The 26532-nt window shown below is 47.5% G+C and overlaps 1 long non-coding RNA gene across 2 annotated transcripts; it reads left to right on the top strand.

Moving 5' to 3' along the window:
• Positions 1 to 1134: 1134 nt before the first annotated feature.
• On the top strand, positions 1135 to 21028 carry LOC122426119. Of its 2 annotated transcripts, none has more exons than XR_006265124.1 (4): positions 1135 to 1237; positions 11825 to 11933; positions 12528 to 12702; positions 19408 to 21028. It is a non-coding gene; the product is annotated as an uncharacterized LOC122426119 (long non-coding RNA). The 2 variants fall into 2 exon arrangements; XR_006265123.1 differs by lacking the exon at positions 1135 to 1237 and adding an exon at positions 9943 to 11542.
• The last annotated feature ends 5504 nt before the right edge of the window (positions 21029 to 26532 follow it).

Raw genomic sequence — 26532 nt, forward strand, 5'->3', positions numbered from 1 at the left:
AAGATGTAATAGATGCTAATCATTTTCTAGAAAGTTAACTTTTTAAGAGACTAGAGCCATTGCTCTGTCTATGGTTTTGTTCTCTGTTACTGAAGCCTGCTGCTCCATTTTCCTGGACGGCATTAAACACTGATATATCTCTAGAAATGTCAGCAGGGGAAAACAGGAGTAATCATTGTTGAGTGTATATCACTATATTCACCATTTGTTTTGTGACTTTGGGAACAGATTTCATAAGGTGGCATGGTATGGTCACTAGTTCTCTAGATGTTTTTGAAGGTTTAGCTTCCCTGGTAGCTCAACTGGTAAAGAATCCGCTTGCAATGTTGGAGACCTGGGGTTTGATCCCTGAGTTGGGAAGATGCCCTGGAGGAGGGCATGGCAACCCACTCCAGTATTCTTGCCTGGAGAATCCCATGGACAGAGGAGCCTGGTGGGGCACAGTCCATGGGGTCACAAAGAGTCGGACACGACTGAATGACTAAGCACAGCACGCAAGTATATAGTGACTTTGGCCTTGGAACCTGATGGGTTTATATCTATTCTTTGGGAACCTAATCTGTAAATCAAGAAAGTAGTTATTTACAGATACTCATTCCTTCAACACAGCAGAGATTTGTCATCATGTTTTGGCTGCAAGCAACATATATGACGCTAGGGGGTGATACAGGATAACCAGAAGAAAGTAACATAGCCTGGCGATGAAGTGTAAGGTTTGGAAGATTCATCTGGAGGGCATATATCAAATGGTTAGGAGCTTGTATGAAATTACAGTGTAGTAAGTATTAAGTTATTTTAAAATTTCCATAATATCAAGCAGCCTAAGTAAGGAAAGAAACCGAAGGATTTAATAATTTTAGGTCTTTTGGGACAAACAAACTGCTTATAATTAAAATGAACTTGGATGTATTTTCTAGGGTTTGCTAGTTTGAAGAGAAAGTTTTAATTTAGTATTTTCATTAATAATAAAGTTATTTTTACCAGTTGTAAATACAACTCTTTTGTAGTGTTAATTCATCTTTGAAATATATTTAATTGAATAAGGTTTTGTTTATGAAGCATTTCTCAAACTTAAGGTGTGCAGGTCTCTTGACCACATTTTCAGACTCTTCAAGAATTTTTTTTTTCTCTTTTAAAAAGGTCAGTACAGGAGGAACGTATTAAATACACTGTCACAACCCTGGACTCTCCAACTGAGTAACTAAAGCAATGAAGACACAAACCAGTAGCCCCCAGAGTAAGTCAAAAGGTTACCCTGATGCAGGGGGATGCCCTCGTGGCTCCACCACGGGGCAGAGCCAGTGGGTTGCTCAGGGGAGGTATGACTGAAAAGGGAGCCAGTATGAGGGGCTCATCTCTGATGAGAGAGCTGTGTGTGTGCCTGGGTGTGCACATGAAGTGGTGTCATTTGTTAAGATCCAAAGGCCAGTGTTACAGGGTTGATGTGGGGCTTCACTTCTCTTTCCTGATGTTCTTTTTTTCTAAGTCTTTCTTCCCTCCCAAACCACTATTCCTTAACTCATCGACTCAAGGCTGTCCTGCTTATAAATTTCCCTGCTTGCGTTTTCAAGTTGTGACTAGCAGCAGGAGAGTTTTATCAGGAATACCTAACACGTGGCCTTGCTGGGAGTCTGACTGTTGACCTGTGTGAGCTCATGCAATCCTCGAGGCAGCCTGCACCAAGCGACTGTGGGGCCATATTTTTCAAGGCTTTTCTGGACTGGACTCCTGTTTACCTTTCCAGTCTTATCTGTTTTCACGTTCGGTTTCCACTCTGAGCACTGAACTTGCATCGTGCTGGAAGATCATAGCAAGTATTGGTCACGCTCTCTCTGTTGTTGACTCTCCTTTGCTCCTGTGTTGTCTCCCTTTCTCTTCTCACCAGACTCATGGGATTAATACAGTTCTTTCCTCCATTTCCCAGGCAAGGAAAAAGCAGCTTAGAAAAGTTAAATGTTATGTCTAAGGTCACACACTTCAGAGAGAGATAGGAATGTGGAAAAAGGATGAACTTTGGACCTAGAAGTTTTGTTTTCCAGCTTTAGCTCTGTTATTTTAGTGACTTGAACCTCAGAGAAAACTTTTACAGATAAAAGATTGAGGTTTCCTGAGCATGTCGCACCATGAGGGATTTTGGTGGTGGGAGGCCTAGGCCTGAGACAAAGGCATAAAGTTAGGGAGGGAACAACAGAATGGAAAGGAAAGGAGGTTTTCAAGAAGTAATGTTAATAAACTGCGAACAGGACTCCACCGATTAAATTAGGTCACGGGCACATTCCAAGCCTCAGACTCAGGACTGCGGGCATATCATGTTTGATGCAGGAAGGTGCGTGTAAGGATGGACAGCAGAGGGAGCGCTTGGTAAGTTTTGCTCATCAAGCCTGGACTCAGCAGGAGACAGTGAGAAAGTGCCGGCTTCTCTGGTGCTCCTTCACCACGAGCTCATTTCTTCCCATTTTTCACTCAGAGCCATGTATCATTTCCCAGACAGAAGTGCCTGTGCAGTGCAGCCGTGTGCCTCCTCTCACGAGGCCCTGTGTGGCTCTGGCTTTACTCCTCTTCACTAGGCAGGGAAACCAAGCCCTGCGGGACTCACTGTGGAACTCACTGCCCCCAATTCAGTTACACGCCGGTAAGCAGCTGAGTCAGGAGTCTCGTTCTTAGGGATCTCTGGATTTCTAAAGTTTGGCCTCCTCATCCTCAAGTCACTTTTCTGTGTCCCTGAATGTTTTATAGGCCTGTATCCCTTCTCTGCAAATGCACTCCTGGGTTCTAAGAGGGTTAAAATGACACTCTTAGAGTAGCATCGTTTTAGTAGGGACATTTTAAAAACACAGTGCTTTAACTCAAAGGAGTCGGTCGCCCTGTACCCAGCAAGGCAAGCGTATAGGAGAGGAATGTGGGGGGTGGTGAAGGCAATGGTGGTACCTAGGGAGTGGATTTGGGGGCATTACACTCTCCTCATAATTTCCATTTGCCTTCTCTCTTTTTTATGAACAGCTGACACTATCTTAGTCTTTTGTCTGAATCTGCAAATACAGCTTCAGAACTCTACCCTGGCTGCCCCTTTCCCTCAGCTTCACCGCGGTGGCCTGTCCTGGCGGTGCTCAGACCGTGCTCCTGTGAGCGATGGTGGGCTACCTCACTGGGGGAAGGACCCCCAAAAGGAATGAGCTCCATCTTCACATCTTTAATTGCTACAAAATAAAGACGCCTGTCTTCTCCCCTTCCTTTTCTGGGACCCCGCTGTGCTGCTGGGCCTGGGACCAAGGCCCGGTAGGGAGTGGGGGAGGGGCCCAGCGAAGACCCGGTGACAGGCTGATTGATGGCTTCCCCGCCTCTGCTGGCCCTCCCGCCCACTCCTGCAGGCTCTGGCCCAGGTCCACCCTCCAGCTGCCTGAGGGGTCTGCTTTTCTTTTCTTTGAGTCAGCACCAATGAGTCGAGTCAGGGCCAAGATCGGCTGGGGGTAGGGGGCAGTACCGCAGGACGCTCCCCTGCAGGGAAGGGAGTGAGCACTTAGTTGCCCAAAGGAAGGCGCGGTGAGGAGCAGCTGAATGGGGGGCACTGGGATTGTGATCAGAGGAGCCTGAGCAGAGGGTGGATTTGTTGATGTTGCTGACCATCAGGGGTTGGTAGAACACTTTCTTGTAGAAAAACACAGGGATTACTCAAATCATATTCCTTGGGGCCCTTAAAATATCCAGATTGTCCCTCTTGTACTTCAGCTCTACTCTTTTAGATACCAAAATGGAAACCAAATATCCATGAACTCAGCTAACAGGTGAGGTGAAGGCAGGTGAGTGAAACTCTCATATACATGCCAACAGCAATTCTATCATGTCCTTTGCCAGAGCTGCTGAGGGTCAAAACAAAGTGGCTGAGGACGTTTGGTGGCATCCATCTGTACAGGCAGTACACACTGGTAGTGGAGACAGGAGGAGAGTTACATGTGGCTGGAAGGTAGACGAGGGACAGAAATTGAGTCACTAGCCTTCCAATAACGCTTAGGGAAGATGGAGTGTATGGGAGAGGGTAAACCAATGTTGCTATTCTTGCTAATGGTCAGGCAAGACAGCTATGCCAATCTGGTCCCAGAACCGCAGACCTCGTGGCATCCTAGACTCACACACTGCTAGGAGCACATCCTTAGAGCTTGTCTCCTCCAACTCCATCATTTCAAAGAGACGGAGGTGCAGATTCAGAGAAGCAAAGTGGCTTGCCCTCAGTCATACAACTAGATGACGACAGAGCCAGAAGTCTAATTCAGGGCTCTGTCCCTGACGAGAACCCAGGATTGAATCTGCAAGAGCTTTGCAAGGAGCTCAGGGTTGTTTGGGGCGCAGGTTAATGGGAGAGAGCTTCATTACTGCCCTTGAGCTGAGAGACTCTGAAGGCCCTTGGTTTGGCATTTCAGTCCCTCTGAAGGAACCAGTTTCTTTTCAGGTCAACTGGACTCGAGCTTTTATCACCCTCTAGAGCCAGGTCATCAGGAGAGAGGACCACAGAGAATGGAAATGTCTTCTCAAAATAGCAGAAGAAGGGAGATGGATGTAGGTTCCTTGCAGGGTCTAACTGGCCTCAAGATATGGGCAGTCTGTGTGTTTTCCACCAGTGTCCTTCTGTGAAAGGAGCTGGCCTCCCACTCATGCCTTCCTCCTTTCTTAGGGGGCTGAGGTGTGCCTGTTGTGAGGTTTATTAGGATTAAATGAACCAAATTCCCTGCGACCTGAAGCTGCAGACCTGAATCCAGAGCCACGCGACGAGCCCGCACCCCTCATCCCCACCTCCCCCAAGGGAAGCTTCCCCTCCCCGGCTCCTGCTTCTCCAGTGAGCCATTTCCACGTGTATATCAAAGTCTCCCGGCAGGAGCAGGACGGCCTTCTGCCTTGGCAGCACATTTCTCATGCAGTAAGACTGCGACTTTGGAAAATAACTGGAGTGGACCCTGCCCCCGTGGGGGCGGCGCATCCTCCGGGGCAAACCCCCCCCCGCCCCCCCGGCCCGCCGCCATCCCACTCCACCCCACACCCCCATGCCTCTGCTGCCTTCCTCCAAGACGTTCAAAGCACATCACAAATGATCTCCTAAACCTACAAGAGAAGGGCAGTGGTGAAATGGGTCTTGGTTTCAAAATTGAAGACCTAGGGCAGTTGTTACCATATGGCAACGTCACAGAGCCTTCATGGGTCCCAGACAGACTGGATCTTAGAGATGAGCCCACAGATGTATCACAGAAGTCAGGAGACCAGACTCTGGTGCCAGATTATTTGCATTCCATCATTAACTAGTCTCAGTGTTTTATATCCTTGGGCAAGTTTCCTAACCTCTGCTCCTTTGTCTGTATAATGAGGATGATAACACCTACCTCACTGGGTTGTTGTAAGGATAAAATGGGATACTTTTTCAAAGAACAGCCTGATGCATGATAAACATTTAACTAACAATTGATATTATGTTATTCTTCTTTCTGGTATGTTACAGACATGGGAACTGAGGCCCGCAGAGGTGTATGTTAAGAAATATATTTTCTGGGACTTCCCTGGCAGTCCAATGGTTGGGACTCAGCATTCTCACCAGTTAAGTCTCTGGTTGGGGAACTAAGATCCTGTAAACTGTGCAACATGGCCAGAAAGGAAAAACAAAGAATTATATTTCTTAAAATCACAAAATGAGCCTAGTTGTGTGTGAACATTTTCATTGATTAAAAAAGGGAGCATGTGGGCATCTGCTAAGAAAGGCCAAGTTACATGGCAGCAACAACTCCTAAATGCCAGTGCTTATGGCAAAAACATGTTCATTTCTTGCCCACACTCTGTATCCATTGTGGGTCAGTTGGTGCTCTGCTTCTATCATTATCTTCTTTGTTCTGGGACCTGCTTTTACAATACAGCCTCCCTCTGGGGGTGAGTCTGATCACCTCTGCCCACAGTTCTTGGCCAGAGTAAGTCACATGGCCATATGGAGTTCCACAATGTGGGTAGGCATAACCCCCTTATGGGAGATGACCAGATATGGGTAAAGAGTAGCACAGTATATAATGATTTCCTATATAAACAAATATAATCTTAGTGTGAGTGGTCCTCTGACATGAGCTGATTGTAACACCTGCTTCAAGGTGTGAAAATTGGTATGAAAAACTAAGAGACACATCCACAGCATTAAAAGGAGCATCTCTTGATGCCCTATTCCTTGAAATAATTTCTTGAAATCCTTAAACCACAGATGAGAACAAAACCTCCATTCCTTGAAAACCAGCCACATACATCATGTGGCTCATCCCAGTAGGAGAGGGTCCTTGTACTAGAACATACAGAGGGTCTTGTCTCTCTTCTACCCCAAAGTGTTTATCAACCTGTCCCATCCTATTCCATTGAACAAAATGGTTCATTTCATTAATCACGGCTGATTTAGTGCCGGTCGCTGGTCTAGATGGTGGAAATGCAAAAGAGAAGGAAACACAGCCCTGTCCTTAGGAAGAGAGCAAACTCCTTGCTAGTGGGGGAAAGACTAGCAGTGAGGTTGACAAATAGAATATAAAGTAAGTGCTGGTCTGGTCTGGGATCTGTGGAACCACAACGAGGTTCACTTAATCCAGCCTGGGGGTGTCAGAAAAGTTCACGATGGGAAAACTGATGTGGCTGGAATTTCTTTCTTAAGGAGGGGTAGGAGTTATGCAACTGGTTGAAGTTGTGAAATGATACTGGGGACAAAGTGTGACCTTCTCTAAGAAGCAAGTGTTCAGACTTCCTGGCGTGTCTAGTTTATTAGCAAGCATCTTTTCTGAGTGCTGGGCATTAACAATATACTGGGTAGTTAATGACCACAGCCCATCCCCTCTGGGGCTTAACCAGTGCAGAGGGTCTGAAAGGATGGGTCTGGGGTTGCCCAGAAGTGCAAACTTGTGAGGCTCACCCCAGAGTCTCTAGGTATGGACCCCAGAAACTGGTATTTTAAATAAGAGCCTGTGATATTTTTATCACACTTGGGTTTCTGTTTAAAAGGCAGTCATAATATTGATAAACATGGAGAGGACCCAGGGAGAATGCGATGAGTGTGTTGAATGAAGAAATACATTGGAGTAAAAAATATTTGTGTTACCTGTGAGTCAGGGGCCAATGCCCTTTGAGGTATAGTGCAAAGGTTAGAGAACTTGGCATTTCTTTGTCAAGGCTGCTGTTGACTTCCATCCAGAACTGTCTCTCCAAGTTTGCTCTCTTATGCTAACTATTTTTTCAATTTGTGTTGCCTTTTTATCTCTTTCAGTAAAACAATTTAATGGCAGATGCTGGTACTTACTTTGTGTACGGCAGCCAATTAGGGGTAAAGGTGATCAGTGAATGAGGAATAATGATGGCTTAGAGTTGACAAAGAATTTATATGATCTCATTTGATCTTCCCTGGTGGCTCAGATGGTAAAGAGACCTGGGTTTGATCCCCGAGTTGGGAAAATCCCCAGGAGAAGGGACTGGCAACCCACTCCAGTATTCGTGCCTGAAGAATTCCATGGACGGAGGAGCCTGGCAGGTTATGGTCCATGGGGTCGAAAAGAGTTGGACACAACTAAGCACTAACACTTTCTCTTTCTTTCATTTGATCTTTACCTAATCTTGAGAAGGTAGGCCTCTTATAGCCTCATTTTGCAATTGAGGAAACAGTTTGGAGAGAATAGGCCATCTGCCCACAGTCACATAAGGTAGCTGGTAAGCCAGTAGTCATGTACAGATGTGAGAATTGGACCATAAATAAAGCTGAGTGCCAAAGAATTGATGCTTTTGAACTGTGGTGCTGGAGAAGACTCTTCAGAGTCCCTTGGGCTGCAAGGAGGTCAAACCAGTCAATCCTAAAGGCAACCAATCCTGAATATTCACTACAAGGACTGATGCTGAAGCTGAAGCTCCAATACTTTGGCCACCTGATTTGAAGAGCAACTCATTGGAAAAGACCCTGATGCTGGGAAAGATTGAGGGCAGGAGGAGTAGGGGTCGACAGAGGATGAGGTGGTTGGATGGTATCATCGACTCAATGGACGTGAGTTTGAGCAAACTCCAGGAGATAGTGAAGGACAGGGAAGCCTAGCATGCTGCAGTCCATGGGGTTGCAAAGAGTCAGACATGACTGAGCAACTGAACAACAACCCAGCTCTGCTAAAAAATGATGAACTTTGAGAATGTAGTCTTTGGAATTATTTCCTTGACTCCTAAGACCCTGGTGAATGGTTTACCTCCTTAATAACTAGACTGTCTCTGGCTTTTCTTCAGGAAAGCCCCAATGAACCCCACCCCGATCTCCTGAACCCCCTCTTGAATCCTGGCATGCTTTAACACTGCTAGGTCAGCAAGAATGAGTGTGAGAGGGAGAGAGAGAAGCTCAAAGAGAAGATGGAGTCCTCGTTCTTCCACTCAGCAAGCTGTCTGGAGTGTGCTGGACCAACTTTGGCACAATTATAAAGGAGTTTTCTATGGCTTACAGTCCCCACCTCCCTTCTGCTGTCTCCAGACCCCTGTGGCCTGGCCTCTTTTAGCTCAGTGGACTCCTATCTATCACAAAGGGAGGGGAACTCTCTCAACATGAAAGAATTAGGCAGTTAGTGTGTTACTCTCCCCAAGGGCACATTTGTGGTTTGAGTGTAAGACCAAGGAACAGATAAATAAGGGAAGCGAATTGGTTGGGAAGAAATTACCATTGTCAGTCATTCTGGAGAATCCCAGAGAATGGTTTGCTGACCTCTGGTGAGAGGAGGGCAAGCCTTAGACCCAAGGACCATGGGGAGTCTCCTCACCTTCCCTGTCATGACCCTGAGATGTAGAATCAGCAATAGGGGATGGTGTTGCCCCTGGAAAACTGGGCTAGAATTCCAGCTCTACCAAATGCTCCAACCCTGTCACGTTGAGTTCCCTGTGTTGAGTGGGGATAAAAGGCCTGCCCTGCCCGTACACCTCACAGGGTAGATGTGAGGCTCAAAGTACAGAGGGTGTGTCAAGCTAAGCTGGTGCCAGCTGCATGGTAGGAAAGTGCCATGGGGGAGTGGGGTGGAGTCAGAGTGGAGACGTAGAGGCCCTGAGGACGGTGCTTTTAGAATGACCACTCTGAGTCCCGTGCAGTGTTTTCTTGGTTGGCTGCCCCATGTGGCTTGTGGGTTTTAGGTCCACGACGAGGAATTGAACCTGGGCCCTCAGCAATGAAAGTGTGGAGTCCTAACCCCTAGTCCTTCAAGGAATTCCCCTGCGGAGGGTTTTTCATCTTAGCCCACAGGGGACTATGAGAACATGTCACCTCCAAACCTGAAATAGCAGTCAGAAGTCAGGTAACAAGGCCGTGAAGGGGACTGGTACAAAGGGTAGGCTTGAGCCAGACCACCTGGGCTTCTCCAGACCCTAGCTGTTTGGCACTTGGGAGATATTTAATTTCTCCAAACCTCAGTTTCCCCATCTGTAAAATGGAGATAATGACAAACCCTGACTCAATGTGCTGCTCTGAGACTGAAATGAGACAAGAATGGAGTGCTCAGCAAAAATACCCGGCACAAGAAAGGAGCCCATGAATGTTAGCTGTTGATGCTATTTCCTTGTATTTACATGAAGTAAGCTAAGGCCAGTGCTTTCTGGGACCTCACAGAGGACATACGCTAAGCACTAAGGAAGTACAGGCTCTAATTAAATGGGTAGAAGATGCCCTCGATGGAAAAATGCATTGACACTTGTACATACCGAGGAGAGTAAGTCCATGTCTGATCGGGTGATCCGGTCTCCTGTGTGCTCTCTGAGGTATAGGGGTAAGAGAGGTTACATAGCTATGCCTGTGGGGCCACATCCTATAAAACACAGACAGATTCGGACTTCATGTCTCTGCAGTCATCTCTTGGGTCCCTAAAGAGCAGAGAAGTTGTGGCTCTACGAGCAGCAACCGTTTCATCCTGGTCATCTGGATGCTTCCAGCCTTGACTCACCCTCATCTGTATGTATTATTCCCCACACTGACCCCCACTCCAAAGCCTTCCTCCTCCTCCTTCCCCGCCCCACAACTTCAAATGGAAATGAAAGCGAGGCAACCCCGAGCGCTGTCATTGAAAAACCAAGGTCTGGTCGGCATCAGCGTGCAGCCTCCAGCTTACATTCTTGGTTTCTTTCTCCTCGGGCCTGGGTCAGCCTCTGAGAAGCACCACCCTCCCCGCCCCCCTCCCCCCGTTTGTTTTACTTAATAGTGGTTCTTTCTGGGAAACCTTGGAAAGGGGTTTTGTACAGCGCCTGGATGATTTATGGAGTTGCCGGAAGGGCTAATGGGAGGGAGGCGCTGAAAGAGGGAGGGGCAGCCTCTTCCACAGCCGGTTATTTCAGGAATGGAGGCGGGGGGGGGGTGGGGGGACGACCCTCTGGGCTGCCATAACCCCTACCATCATCGTTATCTGTGTAGGTGGGAGTGGGCAGGAAACTGACTGTCTGACGGTGCCAGTGGCCGTGGAGGGGGGCTGCGTCCCTCTTCCCTGCTGAGGACCGGTGTTCTCAAAGGGGGCGTTGGCTCGGGAGGTAGAGGGCGCGGGTTCCTACCTCTGCTGCCATCAGCTCACAACCCCTCTTACTTAGGAGCTTTGGAGGCATTAGGGAACTTTTAAGTCCCGAAAAAAGAAGATACCAAAGGAAATGCCAAAGTCAAAGTTATTATGTTTAATTAGAACGTCTTCATATGTTACCTTCAGTAACTATAGACTTTAGCATTTAGAATTTTCCTAGGAAAGCAACTTTTAGTTGAGGTTTTCACATTTCGCAGGAATCCCAAGGAACACAATTATTCAAATACTCAGGAATCATAAGCAACCATAAATTTTATGTTACTAACAGTCCAACCACTTCAAAAGCAAAATTAGAATTATGCTTTAGCAATTATAGGAACAAAATTTATTCAATGTGAGTGCATTTGGACATGCTTGACAGGAGATAGAGCCTCCAGAAGAACATGGGCCCAGAGCTTAGGGAGGTCTTAGTTCTGCCGTCCTGCAGACGAGCCTTGACAAGCCTCAAGCCCTCCTTCGTTCCCCAGGACTTTCTTTTTGTTTGGTGAGGGCATTGAATTAGAAGCCCTCTCCGTTTCTTCTCCATCTAAAACTCTGTGAATTGTCTTGCTGCTTAGTTTTCTTCTCTCGCCACTTTGTTTTTCACTCCATAAGACTTAAAGGGTGATCAACAATCAATCAGTCAAATACTAGGAAACAGAACAAGGTGCCACTAGCAGGCAGTTGGCAGAGCGCGGCTTCCCGGGTGCCGCTAGTGGTAAAGAGCCCACCCACCAATGTAGGAGAAGAGACTAAGGTTCGATCCCTGGGTCAGGAAGATCTCTTGGAGGAAGAAATGGCAACCCACTCTAAAGTTTATGCCTGGAGAATCCCATGGACAGAGGAGCCTGGCGGGCTATGCTCCGTCGGGTTGCAGAGTCGGCCACGACTGAAGTGACTTAGAACACATGCATGTGCGACATAGGACAGCAGACCTCTGTGCCCATCATTTGCACAGCACCTTCATGACTGCTGCTATATCCACGTATCACCTCGTTAGTATTTAATAATTTTCTGTAAACAGTCTCCTTTTCTTTTTTCTATTTGTATATATTTATTTATATTTTGAATGAGTACCACCTTTACATGACTCAAAAATGTAAAAGGTGGGGGTGGGGGAAGGCGGGGTGGGGGGGAGAAGTTTAAGCAATAGAAGAAGACAGAATTCTGTCCCCTGCCCCGTCCCCATTACCCGGTTTCCACTCCCTTCTCATGGCAAGATGGGCCCATGTAGCTCACCTATCTGAGTTTTACGAGGCCTTCTCTGTCTTTTTAAGGTTCTGATACTGGCCGTCGGATTGAGCCCTGTGGTTCAGGGCCATAGCTGAAGGATGAACTTTGGGCTGAAGCGCAGCACCTGTGAAGCAGGTACAGAGAGCAGTGAAGGTGGGTAGTATTTTTGAGATTATTTGCTTCAGCTTCCCCACTGCAGTTTCACAGAAGGGGAGACTGAGCCCCAAGGATGAAAAAAAAAATCTCACCCAAGGGCTCATTAAAAGGCAGAGCTGGGTCTGGAAGAATTTTGATTGCTGTCTCGGTGCTCTTTCACTGCTCTGTAAGGGCACAGTTAAGACTTTTTTCTCTAAGGAATTTGTCTTAACATTGCCATGCTGTACCCACTCAGGCACCCAACTTCTCCCTGTGTGGATAGCTCCGTTTATCAAAGATGCACAGGTTTTAGAACCAGTGAGACCTGCATGGAAAGCCTAGCTTCACCTCTTAGCAGCCATTTGACCTCAGTTTCCTCATCTCTAATATGGATCTAAGGATGCCTGGCCCACAGGAGTGTTTTGTGGTTTAAGTGAAAGCATGGATGTGAAAGTACTCGGAGCATGCCAAATATAAAACTGGCCCTCAGCTTTTGTATGAGGCATCTGAATTTGCTGGGATTGTCATGTAGCTTCTCCATCTGGTGCATCTTGTGTCCTGGAACCAACAGAAAGCTTCTCCATTACTTTTACTTCCTTCCTATCCCTACAGAGCTGGATGCAGCCGGTGCTCAAAATTCCTGCTAAATGAAGGAGTGCTGCAGAGAGCAAAATCTGCTGTTTGGAACTCTCCCCCAGGGTGCAGTGGAAAGGCAGAGGGTGTTGTGGACTCTCCCAAAGTGGTTATGCAACGTGAAGGACAGGCCTGCTTCTTGCAGGTGCGTCAGGTAGGTGGGGGACAGAGCAGCCAAGCCAAGCTCTCATTTCACAAATGAGGACAGGGAGGGAACAGCCTGAGGCCCCCCTGAGACAGGCTCTTCTGAGCCAGGCCTCCATCCAGCTCCAGGGGGGGAGCTGAAGAAACGTCGTGGGGCACGGGCCCTGTGCTTTCATCGGTTCTGGCTTGCCTGTCCCCGCTTGGGGCCCGGGCACGTTCACAGGTGAACAAGATGTGGCAGGAAACCATGAATCAAGGGGACGAAGGTATTAAAGAAGTCGGGCTGACTTCTGGGTCTAAATCCCTTTCTTTCTCCTTCCGGGCTTGCTCCAGCCTGTCCCTGCCCGGCAGGGTCCGGAGGCTGCCCCCAGCTCTGCCTTTTGAATCGCACCAGGAGCTGGGTGATGGCTGTGAGAATCCAGGGCTGGCTTGGCATGCACTGGGAAAGGCAGGATCTAGGACCAATATTGATAGCTACAGGGTCAGTGTTCTTTCTGTAGTGACATGTCTATGGAAAGGGACACTTTCTTTGTAGGAGGTTTATCTTGAAGAGGTAGCATGGCATTGAGCAGGGGTCAACAAACTCTTCCTGTAAAGAGCCAGGTAGTAAATATTTTAGGCTTTAGGGAACAACAGTCTCTCCTGAAAATATTCCAATACTTTTATTTTAGAACAAAGGCAGACAGACAATACATACACAAAAAGATGTGGCTGTATTCTAATGAAGTTGTATTTATGGACACAGAAATTGGAATAACATATAATCTTCATGTGTCACAAATACTAGTCTCCTTTTGATTTTTTTCCCCAACAGCTTAAAAATCTAAAATCCCTTCTTTGCATGATGGCCATAGAGAAACAGGCACAGGGGCAGACATGGGAGGGCAGACAGGGAGAACATGGACTTGGGAGTCAGGATTGGGATCAAACCGTGGCTCTAACCTTTGGCATCTGACCTGTGGCAGATGACATTGTCTCTCTGAGCCTCAGTTTCCTTTTCCTCAAATAAGGATAACGATGTCTAGCTCAGTGAGCATGACATGAGGTTGAGGGGGTGAAGAAGTGGACTATTTGAAGTCCTCTGTCGGTGGGGGTTGCCATTATCGTGTTCATCACCCATAAGAAAACTAGTACCGAGAATTGTGAGTGTGAACTAAACTACTGCCAGCCGTATCAGTAAACCAAGGATGATGCAGCCATCCAGCCGCCGCGTTACAGCTGTCCTGATGGAGAGCCCCAAGGAAACTCGGGATGAGAAAGCACAGAATACTGGCCCCAGGCAGCTGAGGTGCAAGTCAAAGGAATGATTTCAGTGAGCCCAGACTTTGCATCTTCTCATTCTAAATGTCTGAAACTAGACATCTCATTCTTTGCATCTTAAGATGTCTAGTTTTCTTTGATTAGCAGTAAGTTTTTCACGTTCCAAATACTTGGTCATTTGTTGCAAAAATTCCTGTATATCCTGGCTCCGCCCTTGCCTCTTCGGAACAGTTTGCTCAGCATTATCTGAGATGCTGTGTTCTGGGCTTGAAGGCCTCAAAATGCCCCGCTGAATAAAGCACAACTTGGTTTTTAGGTTGTGCATATTTTTTCTGTCAGCACGAGCAATGCCCCACTCTCCATTTCTACCCAGAACCTCTTGAAGCCTATTTATAAAGGCAGTCACCATAGGCTTTTTACAAAAGCTATAACCCTTGCTTCTGGTTACAATGAACTCATCGTATTTGTGTGTCCAGGCCACTCCAGTTGAATGCATGCTCACTGAGCACCAATTTTGTGTGGGGCTCAGGGTGAGGTAGGCATGGAGAGATGAACTTGGCCTAATTCCTGCCAGTAAGATAAGATGGAGATAAGAAGTAAACCCAAACAACCATAAATCAAATCAGCATGCAGAATAAGACCTCCGAGGGAGGCAGTCCTGTTTCCATTTACTGAGTGTCAGGCCCTCTGCTACAGTCTTTCTGTACATATGTTAATCTCATGTATATAACACCCCAGCAGGAGATTATTTCCTCACTTGATAAATGGAAAGTGGAGCCAGGGAGACTGTTAAGGGACTTGCCAGAGGTCGCACCCTGATCAGAGGAGGATGGAGACTCACTTTCAGGTCTGACTAACATGGGAGCCAGAACTTGACCCATTGGTCTAAAGTACCCCAAGTCCAGAAACTTCACTCTTGACCGTGACGGTTAGGGAACAGCAAGTAGCCCATTTGGCCAAGGAGGGTGCACACAAGGGTCCTGCCCACTCTATGCATCCATGCATCAACCTGAGGCTTCAGGCAGGAGGACACATGAAGCCTGATGACTTCACCAAACTCGTGTATTGTAGGAACTTCTTGCAAAAAAGGAAGACCTCCTGTTGTAAAACACTCTGCCATGTATTCATGTATTCAACTCTTCTTCTTCTTCAAAAAAAAACCTTGCATTTTTTGTCTGTAACTGCTCTTCTGACTTTCAAATAGGACTCTCTCCTGGCCTGAAGCAGAGGCCACATGGTAGCGAAAACGGTGCTGGGCAGGGATGCGGTTTCTGTCTCAGCAGGTACTGTGGGCCCTGGTTCCATCACTTCCTGCTTCTTGCCTCAGTTCCTGCAAATGTACAATTAGGGATTAGGCAACCTCTGGGTCTTTTCCAGTTCTAACTTTCCAAATTATAGCTTACACTGTGCCTCTTTCAGTAAGGGAGACAGCTTTCACCTCTAGCTCGGAGTGGCTAGGCCACTGCACAGCAATATTAGATTATAACTGAGGTTACTGGGCACTGTGGGGCTGGGATGAGAACTTCCAGCACTCAAGTCATCAATGTGCTGCTTAGAAAACCTTCCTGAAGCACCTTCCTGAAGCTTGTTGGGATCCATGTCCTCGGTCTGTCCGTTCACCAATAGACCAGCTTTTTAATTCACCCTTTATGTATTCACACCTAGACTCTGGAGTCGGGCTGCCTGAGTTGGATTCCCAGATCTACTAGCCCTGTGACCACAGGCAAATTACACAACCTCTCTGTGCCTTAGCCTCCTCCTCTATGAAGTGGAGATAAAAATGGAATTTGCCTTATAGGGTTGTGAAGGGTTAAATCTGTCTTGTAAATGAAGATCATTCCTGGGACTTCCCTGGTAGTGCAGTGGTTAAGAATCCACTTGCTGATGCAGGGGACACAGGTTCAATCCCAGGTCTGGCAAGATCCCACATGCTGAGGGGCAGCTAAGCCCGGGTGCCCCAGTCACTGAGCCCATATGCCTAGAGCCCATGATTCGCAGCAAGAGAAGCCACTGCAGTGAGGAGCCCTCACGCTGCAACTAGAGAAAGCCTTAGGAAGAAACTAAGGTTTGCAGAGTTCGCATAACTTGTTCGAGATAGGCCACTGCCCCTATGGGCTGCAGAGGACATGTCAGCAAGGCCAAGAAGAGAGCCGGCTGGAAGAGTGGGCAGGTCACCTCCTGCCCCGTCACTTAACATTCGTGTCACGTTGCCTCCCTGCCGCATGCCTGGTTCTTGCTCAGACCCGGACTCCTGCTGGTGTCTTGCCTTGAATCGCATAACCTGTCAACACATGGGAATCGTCGGCAGCGACCTGGGAGAAATACGATTTAGGAGCCGGGGAGAGGAGCACGGAGAGACCGGAAAGCTGCCACTTCACGGCTGATTTTGGAGCCGCCTCTGGGCCAGACCAAATGGGAAACATCCTGCTTCGAAACAGTCAGGATGTTAATACTTAGATGAGTGAAGACACACATGTCTCAACTAATATCCCAGGCATATCGGGCTGATTATGCTGCACCAGAGTGCAATTTCCTCCCGGGTTTTATTTCTTTGGCCCAACATTGTGCAGATGGCGTGCTCGGCTCGCAGGAAGTTAAGTGTGGAAGTGATCAAATAGAAATACGAGACGTTAGACTATCACTGGGGCTGCAACTTGACACTCCAGGTCTGATTGGAAATCCAGCAGGCCTCTTTCAAGACCTTTTATTTCTGCTCGCCCTTAGCTCAGCTCTCTGCAAACCTCACAGTCATCATCTCTGGCCCTGTTAGCGCCATTTCTCACCAGTGACATTTGACCAAGTGGTCCTCCCCGTTAAAGTCCCCGGACACAAGGACTTCCCCAACTGTCCAGTGGTTGGGACTCGGCTCTTCCACTGCGGGGGACGTGGGTTTGATCCCTGGTCTGGGGACTAAGATCCCACATACCATGTGGCACAGCAAAAAAAAAAAATCCCAGCTCGCGTGCACAGACACACACACACACACACACACACACACACACCTCCAAGGTCCTGATCAGTTGTTTGTTTATTTCTTTATTTAGTTGGCTGTGTCAGATGTCTGTTGCTGCATGTGGGATCTAGTTCCCTGACCCAAGATTGAACCCAGGTCCCCTGCACTGGGAGTGCAGAGTCTTAGCTGCTGGATCACCAGGGAAATCCCATCCTCTTCTAGTTTTTTTTTTTTTTTTTTAATGTGGTTTTATTTATTTATTTATGGCTGCGTCGGGTCTTTGTTGCTGTGCGGCAGGCTTTTTCTCTAGTTGTGGTGAGCAGGGGCTACTCTTTACCGTGCGAGGGCCTCTCATTGCGGTGGTTTCTCTTCTTGTGGAGCACGGGCTCTAGGGTGCTCGGGCTCCAAGATTGTGGTGCCTGGGCTCTGGAGCACAGGTTCAGTAGTTGTGGTGGGGCCAGGCTTAGTTGCCCTGCAGCGTGTGGGATCTTCCCAGATCAGGGATCAAACCCGTGTCTCCTGCATTGGCAGCAGATTCTTTACCAGTGAGCTCCCAGGGAAGCCCCCGCTTCTCTTTTTAAATGCTTTGTTGAGGATTTCCTAAAGCTGAACCTTCTTGAGTTTCTCTCTCACACTTCCTATGAGAAAAAGCATCTTCCTCTGCCCTTTAAGCTCCATATCCTTATTCCTCCAGACCCCAGCTCACAGAGCACCTCCTCCAGGACATCCCCTCCTTATTTCTTTGGCTAGCTTTCTCTTTGTCTAAGTAGTCTGTGCCTACTTTAAAGTCTACTCTCAACCCAGAAATCCAGCTTTCTTAAAGTTTTGGACTCCTTTCCCTCACTCCTCCACCTCCATGTCCCACTGTCCTATAAGCTAGAGCCTTCTGTACTGCTGGTAATTTCCAGATTGACTGCAGATTCCAGAGCAACCTGAGTATCCACAGCACCTGTATCAGGGGCTGATTGAACTCCTGAAACCCTCTTCCCCCCTCCCTTTCTCGACTAGACCAATTTTAGTTTAACCAAACTTGAAGACTATATTTTTACCTCTTCCCTTTAATGATTAACTTGCTTCGAAGAATTCAAGAACCCAGACACAGTGACTGCTGACCTAGTTACTAACCAATCCTAGTCATGTTTCTCATGAGGGTCCAGCCTCTGGGCTCTTCTGGTCTATTGCAGGTGAGAACATGAATTCCTTCATGGTGCCAGTTTTGCTTTTCAAGCAAATGGAAACATCAGTCTGCTCCCCTGACCCTCTCATGGAGGTCTGGTGTATAAAGGGAAGATTATGATGGCTTTGCTTTGTTGTAGAGCTAGTATTTTAGTCTCTTTAAAGCTCAGTTCTCATCCCATTGATTTCAAGCCCTGATATTGTCAAGGAAGACACCCATCAATGCACTGTTGCCGTGCCACTGCAGACCCCCAGTGCCCAGCTGAGGATGCTAAGAGGTCCTCAGCCAAGGACAAGGCAAAGGCTTGTGGCGGTCAGTGCCCCTGCAGACTTGAGCCACCTGGTTTCTCTAAGGCACGCCTGGGCTCCTGCTCCCTCTATTAGTCTGCTTGGGCTGCCATGACAAACACTACAGCCTGGGAGGCTTAAACAATGGAAATTTATTTTCTTGCAATTCTGGAGGCTGGAAGTCCAAGAACAGCGTGTTGACAGGTTTGGTTTTTTCTGAGGCCTCTCTCTCGAGCTTATAGATGGCCATCTGCTCCCCTGTATCTTCAGATGATTTTCCCTTTTGTGCCTGCCTGTGTCCTCATCTCCCCTTCTCATCAGGCATCAGTCGTATTGAATGAGTCCATCTTGATCCCATTTGAACTTAATTACTTCTTTAAAGACCCCTTCTCCAAATACAGTTACATTCTGAACCACTAGGGGCTAGGACTTCAACATATGAATTTAGAGGGTAAGACATAAGTCAGCCTGCAACACTTTCTACTTTTTAACTGCATACTGCCTGGTTTTAGGGCATTCTGGACCTTCACTGAGGTTTCTGAGGAGATATGTCCTCCTCTGTAAAATGGAGTTAGTAAGGATAGTGATATCTTGAAGTTGCTGTGAAGATTAAGTGCTATGAAGCATTATAGTAGATGCTTAGTAAATGTTGGGCTTCCCTGGTGGCTGAGATGGTAAAAGAATCCGCCTGCAATGCAGGAGACCACAGTTTGATCCCTGGGTCGGGAAGACCCCCTGCAGAAGTGAATGGCAACGCACAACACTCCAGTATTCTTGCCTGGAGAACTCCATGGACAGGGAAGCCTGGCAGACTATAGTCCACGGGATCGCAGAGAACGCGACTGAGGGACTTAGCTCCCACAGAGTAAATGTTAGAGCCACTTAAATAAAGATGCTGCTGCTGCTGACAGCACCACTGTTATTAGCAGATGTCTTGGTCATAACTTTCCTTTTTTACAGCAGCTAGTGGTCATTTCACGTATGTCATTTTCATTTTGTTCATTTTTTTTTTTTTTTTTGTTCATTTCTTTCCAAAAGAAGCTTCTCCGTGACTGCCCGGCACACTGGTTGCCCAAGATTCAGATCAAAGCTGCTCTCCACCCCTGCTGTGAGGACTTGGAAGCACTCCTGCAGGAAGAGGCACTGGGCCTGCCCCATCTCTCCCATCCCCTGCTGGAGCTCTCTTCATCACAGCTCACTCGGGCATCTGCTTTTGACCTCGGCGCCTTCCCTGCGCGGCGGGGCCTGGTGTCTGGAGGACCGCCAGTTCTTCCCGTCTGCCAAGCTGCCTCTCTTCTATCACACGAGTGACCTGGGAAACCCCACCTCCCCCCCAGCAGGAGCTCAGTCTCCCTGGACTGATCGCAGGAAAGGTGCTGCTCTGAGGGCACAGCTCCCGACACAGGCACCATGCTCGGCTCGCACTCGAAGGCCCTTCTGATACAGCCTTTCTGCTCAAGACTTTCCTTCTGTTTGTGTGCGTCCAGGTGTCCATCTCAACATTTTTAAAAAATCTTAAATAGTAAGGCTACTTTTGTTCTCTGTCCTGCACACTGCCTGTACATAAACATGCCTGCTGGAGACACCCGGTCTTTACAAAGCAGTTACGCTTGAGCACTTTCTCTCTCTCCTCCACCCTATCTCAGGCTCCAGCACGTTTCCCCTCTGCCTGAAAGTACATCTCCTGCCTTGTCTCCTGGAGAATGGCTGTCCTAAGTCAGGCTCGCGTCAGATGCCTTGCTGACCTCCTGGGCTGAGACAATGCCCCCTTCCTTGGTGGCTCTGCTGTGCCTCTGGTAGCGTCTTGTCTCTACTCGCCACTCTGCACTCTGTGTGAATATCTTCCCTGGCTGAACTAGTTGCTCCTCGAGGGCAGGAGTGATGATGCATTTAACTCTGCATCACTGGTGCCCAGCACAGGGTCTGGCTGCAGATGAATGAAGCCAGTGAGGAGGGCTCTGGGCCCCGGCCACACTGGGCAGTGCCTTTCATGGCATTTTCCGTTTGGCCTCACCTCTTCCTTTGTCCTGTTTTTAGCCTAATTCCTTTCAAGGCTCTGGCATGGGACTCTGAGCTCATTTTCATGATTGCTTTAAATATTTGGGGCTGTTGGCATGCCAACACAGGGACCCACGCTAAGGAGGGAGAGGAATTCTCTAGCTCTCTGGGTTCTGCCCAAACACAAGGAATGTGCCAGAGGCAGGGGAGGTTCTGAGAAAATGCCAGATTGGGTCGAACTAAACCGCTTTCCTACCTGGCTTAGGGAGCCAGGAATTTTGGCAGGAGACAAGAAAGTGAAAGGACACGGTGGCCTGGGGTGGGGGTGGCGGGTGAGGATAGCGTCTCCTCCAAGAAACCCAAGCGGAGCCCTGGATGAAGGTGAAAGGGCAGCAGCAGCACTGATCTGGAGAAGCAGTGTCCGTGTCCGAAAATGGTGAGGAGTGCCAGGAACCAATGTCTGGACACCATCCTGGGAGCCAATTCGGAAAGTCAGATGGACAGAAGGAGACTTTAAAAGTCTTGTCATGGAAAAACTCGGAAGTCACAGACATAAGCTCTCAGACAGAGCCTGAGAGTTGCTCCAATCAACTCCCAACACTTTAGGGATCAAGAAACAGAAGCTGAGAGAGAAATGGGGTGACCTAGGCCACACTGTTCATGGTTGTAGCACCAGGACTGGAACCTACATCTCCTTCTCCTCTTCCCAAGGCTCCCACCTTCTCAAGGACCAGAGAGAAGCTAGGATTCATTTTCCCCAACAATTGTCATAAATAGACTAGAAAGCCTAGCTGCTGCTTGTTGAGTTCTTGCTACATGCCAGGCACAAACCAGGGCTAAGTGGTTTACATATTTCATCTTATCTAAGAGCAGCCTTATGAAGCAGACACTCATTTTAAAGATGGAGAAACTGAAGTTCAGAGGCTAAATGATTTGCTTAGATCAACTAGTCACTGAGCATCGAGATCTAGATTCTAACTGAGAAACTGCCTGATTCTGGAACCCATGCTTTTTTAAAGAAAAAAAAAATTCATTTGGCTACACTGGGTCCAGTTCAGCACACAGAATCCTCCATCTTCAAAGCAGCATGTGGGATCTTTCAGTTGCAGCATGCAAACTCTTAGTTTCAATATACGGGGTCTAGTTCTCTGACCAGGGATCAAACCCAGGCCCCCTGCACTGGAAGCAAGGAGTCTTAGCCATTGGACCACCAATGACGTCCCTGGAGCCCATGCTTTTAACAGCTACTTTCTAAAACCTTCCTGTCTGGCCTTCTCAGGTCTCAGGAGACTGGTTCAAGAGGAAGACGGCCTAGAGCTTCTAGATGGAAAGGCAACATCCCAGCCTTTCTGGCAGTGAGATTTGCGGCACATAGACCTGGATAACTGAAAGAGCCAGGAGTTTTCTTCCCTAAAGACTTTCCCGTCCAGGGACTTCCCTGCAGGTCCAGTGGTTAAGACTGCACGTTTCCACTGCAGAGGACATGATTTCAATCTTTGGTCAGGGAACTAAGATCCTACATACAGAGTGGCATGGCCAAAAAATAAAGACGCTTCAGTCCAAAGAAGACCTGTGGTTATGGTGGTGGAGATAGACAGCTGACCTGTGATGGGGCTGCTGATACAACAGTGGGGTCCAAGCCGAGGCAGCTCCTAGAGAGCAGCCAAGAGGAGGAGGGAGACAGATTCCAACTCCCTGAGCTGGTTGCAGGCTGTAGAGATCTGTTACCTAAGGGAATGGATTCATGAAGAAGGAAAACTGCCCCTTAAGATTCACACTTTATTTACATTTATAGAACAGCTTTAAGCTCACAAAGTGCTGTCTTCATATTCTTCTTGGATTCTTAGAACAAGAAGGCAGGGTTAGGCTTTACCATTGAGCACACTGCCCCAGAGAAGTGCAGTGACGTGTTCAAAGTCAACCAGCTAGCTAGCAAGAGTGCCAGGCCGGAAGTCAGGCCTCCCGAAACTCACCCGGAAGTCCATCACCTTGACACCACTGCCAGTGGATAAGAAGGAGCCAGTAGAGATGCTGCCAGAAGCGGCATTATAGTCTGTGGCTGATGACCCCGCCCCCAGGTCTAGGCTTGCCCTGATTGGGCAACAAAACGGCTTCTTTCTTTTGCCATTGGTTGTTTCAAGAAAGGGGCACGTGACACAATTCCAGCTAATGAGGCAGGGAAGGGGGGCAGAGGCGGGGGCAAGGGGCGCTGCTGGGCAGCCCACGGGAAAGCTTCTGTTTCTCCTAATGAGCCAGGAAAAAGGGAAATCTCGCTAGTTCTCTGGTTGTCACTGTGCCTGGAACGTGGTGAGTGGGCTGCTACGACTAATTGGCTCTTCGGAAGAAACCGGTGTATGGAAGAGGATGCACAGAGAGAGGAGAGAGTCTGGGTCCCTGAGGACATCGTTCAGTCAACAGAGGCCCACCCTCCTGAGACTGTTCATCCTAGACTTCAGACATGGCTGTAGTGCAGGGGATAAAGGGTCAAAAAATCTTGTGTCTTAAGAGTTAGGATAATCTCCCCCAGAAGATCTCCAGCAGACACCCTCATGACTTTTTGGCCAGCACTTTTTGGGATTCCATGGCTACCCCAAAGCAGGCAAGGACAAGTGGCCTGGGAATGCTATGCTGGCCCGATCATCTTAGTTGGGCTGAAAACAGCAAGTACTCTATACCTACAACTTTCATTATGTGCCAGGTACTGTGCTAAGTGCTAAACCTGTATCATAATGCTCTAAGAGGGTATTCCTTGGTCGTCCAGTGGTTAGGACTCTGCTTTCACCGCCCGGGCCTGGTTTGATCCCTGGTTGAGGAACTAAGATCCTCTAAGCTGTGCCACATGGTCAAAAAAAGAAAAAAAAAAGCCCTAGGAGAAGTACTGTTAGTATCTTCATTTTATACCTGAGGGCATTGAAACACAGAGTTAGAATAATTTGCCCAGGGGCCACGCAGCTAGGAAGTGGCAGAACTAAGCTTTGAACTCAGGCCCCAAGGCCTGTGTCCTTAATCACTACTTCCTCCAGTTAAGAAATGAGGTCAGAGAGGTGGGGGGTTTGGGGGAGAATGGATACATGTATGTGTATGGCTGAGTCCCTTCACTTTTCACCTGAACCTATCACAACATTGTTAATTGGCTATACCCCAATACAAAAATGTTTTTGGTGTTAAAAAAAAAAAGAAACGAGGTCGGCCTCCCTAGAGCGCATGGCTGAGTGAAGGAGAGGTGGGGACTTGAATAATACTGAAGTTCAGTTAGGACATACGAAGAAAGAAATAGATGTTGGTTAGCAACAGTGTTTGCTACTGTCGACCCTGTTGGCAACTCTGCCCATAGATTTCCTTTGAGGAGAGCTAGAAAATATCCTTGAGTGTTTCTCAAACTATTGCCTGTAGATCAACTGTCCCAAGTAAAACAACTTATTATTGTGGGCTGGAAAAGCCCTCAGGGAAGAGAATCATCTGAAGGATGGATAAGATTTAGAGCAAATGGATATTCCAGGCAAAGAAAATTGGACAAGAAAATGTCCAGAACACAGCGCTGGAAATATAGAACAGGTCTTTGAGGTCCTTGGACACCAAGTGGAGGCCTGTGGGCTTCACTCAGGCAGTGAGGACTGCAGAGGATCCTTGAATAGGGGTGTGGCTGGGTATCTAGAGATACATCCTGAAGTTGATCAAAGGAGGAGTATGCGGGAGGAGAGAGCTGATTGGCAAGAGGATCTGCCTTATGATAAAAGTTTGACTAAGGGTGATAGTGTTGGAAATGCAATGGGAAAGATACTGCAGGAGATACTGAGAAAAAATGATGTGTGGGTCTGATGACTGCTTAGACATCAGAAGATAAGCAACTCAGGGTGTCTTTGAATTTTCAAGCTTTGATGACAGGAAGATGGAAACCAGCAACCTTGGGGAGGTGGAGGAGAGGGAGCAGGATGTGGTGGCTTTGGTGTCGGACTTGGAGATTTGAGATGGTGGGACACCCATGTGGAGACATGATTGGCATGTTAGTGATGAGTGAGAACCACAGGTGTCAGAAAGCTGAGGGGGTGGAGACCTCTGAGAGCAAGGATATGGTGAAAGGGAAGGTGGCTACTGAGGTCTGGACCTGAGGAAACATTTAGCATTACCTGGTCCCATGGGAGGGGATGCTGCAAAAGACATAGAGGAAAGGCCTAAACATTATAAAATTGCTGATGCAGAAATTCCTTGTTGAAGAATATAACCCAAAAGACGTAATACAGAAGTTTACTGAGTACTTTCTCAACCAACAACACAGTGTCAATGATAGCATTTTTTTTTTCTCAAAAAAAATTTTTTTTTGTTTTGTATTGGAGTTGATTAACAATCAACTTCAGGTGGACAGCAAAGTGATTCTGCTATACTTGTACATATGTCTATTCTTTTTCAAAATTTTTTCCGGTTTAGGTTATTCCAGAATAGTGAGCAGAGTTCTTTGTGCTAAGGATAACATTTTTTTAGTACCTTACACTTTAAAAAAATTTTAATTTTATACTGGTGTATAGCCCACTTCCCAGGTGGCGCTGGTGGTAGAGAAACTGCCTGCCAGTGCAGGAGACGTGAGAGACTCCAGTTTGATCCCTGGGTCAGGAAGATCCCCTGGAGGAGGGCATGGCAACCTACTCCAGTACTTTTCCTGGAGAATCCCATGGACTGAGGAGCCTGGCAGGCTACAGTCCATAGGGTTGCAAACAGTTGGGTAAGACTGAAGAGACTTAGCATGCACATGGCCAATTAAAGAGATGGGAATACCAGACCACCTGACCTGCCTGTTGAGAAACCTATATGCAGATCAGCAAGCAACAGTCAGAACTGGATATGGAACAACAGACTGGTTCCAAATAGGAAAAGGAGTATGTCAAGACTGTATATTGTCACTCTGCTTATTTAACTTATATGCAGAGTACATCATGAGGAACGCTGGGCTGGAGGAAGCACAAGTTGGAATCAAGATTGCCAGGAGAAATATCAGTAACCTCAGATATGCAGATGACATCACCTTTATGGCAGAAAGTGAAGAAGAACTAAAGAGCCTCTTGATGAAAGTGAAAGAGGATAGTGAAAAAGTTGGCTTAAAACTCAACATTCAGACAACTAAGATCATGGCATCCAGTCCCATCACTTCATGGCAAATAGATGGGGAAACAGTGGAAACAGTGAGAGACTTTATTTTGGGGGGCTCCAAAATCACTACAGATGGTGATTGCAGCCATGAAATTAAAAGACGCTCCTTGGAAGAAAAGTACGACCAACCTAGACAGCGTATTAAAGAGCAGAGACATTATTTTGCCAACAAAGGTCCATCTAGTCAAGGCAATGGTTTTTCCAGTAGTCATGTATGGATGTGAGAGTTGGACTATAAAGAAAGCTGAGAGCCGATTAATTGATGCTTTTGAACTGTGGTGTTGGAGAAGACTCTTGAGAATCCCTTGCACTGCAAGGAGATCCAACCAGTCCCTCCTAAAGGAAGTCAGTTCTGGATATTCATTGGAAGGACTGATGCCGAAGCTGAAACTCCAGTACTTTGGCCACTTGATGCGAAGAGCTGATTTATTTGAAAACACCCTGATGCTGAGAAAGATTGAGGGTAGGAGGAGAAGGGGATGACAGAAGATGAGATGGTTGGATGGCATCACCGACTCACATGAGTTTGGGTAGACTCCGGGAGTTGGTGATGGACAGGGAGGCCTGGTGTGCTGCAGTCCATGGGGTCGAAAAGTCAGACACGACTGAGTGACTGAACTGGCTGAGCTGTTTAACAGTGTTGTGATAGTTTCAGGTGGACAGCAAAGGGACTCAGACATACATACACTTGTATCCATTCTCCCCCAAGCTCCACTCCCATCCAGGCTGCCATGTAACAAGGAGCAGTTTTCTTTGATCAGCACTTTATATTCATGAATTTAATTACCCCTCAGGACAATCTTATAAGGCCAGTACTATTTGTCCTTTTTACAATAAGTTTTCATTTTACAAATAAAGAAGATGAAGCCCAGAGAGATTCTATCATGTGAGCAAAGGGTTGATATTCAAGGACAACAGCTGTGAGGCCCTTCTTAACCACTGGGCCATTCTGCCTCTTGAAATGACCAGAAATGAACACAAGGCTGCGCCCTGGGGGTGTTCATTTTCGCATTAAAAGAACAG

Source organism: Cervus canadensis, chromosome 24 (assembly GCF_019320065.1).
Source record: "Cervus canadensis isolate Bull #8, Minnesota chromosome 24, ASM1932006v1, whole genome shotgun sequence".
Taxonomy (NCBI): Eukaryota; Metazoa; Chordata; class Mammalia; order Artiodactyla; family Cervidae; genus Cervus; species Cervus canadensis.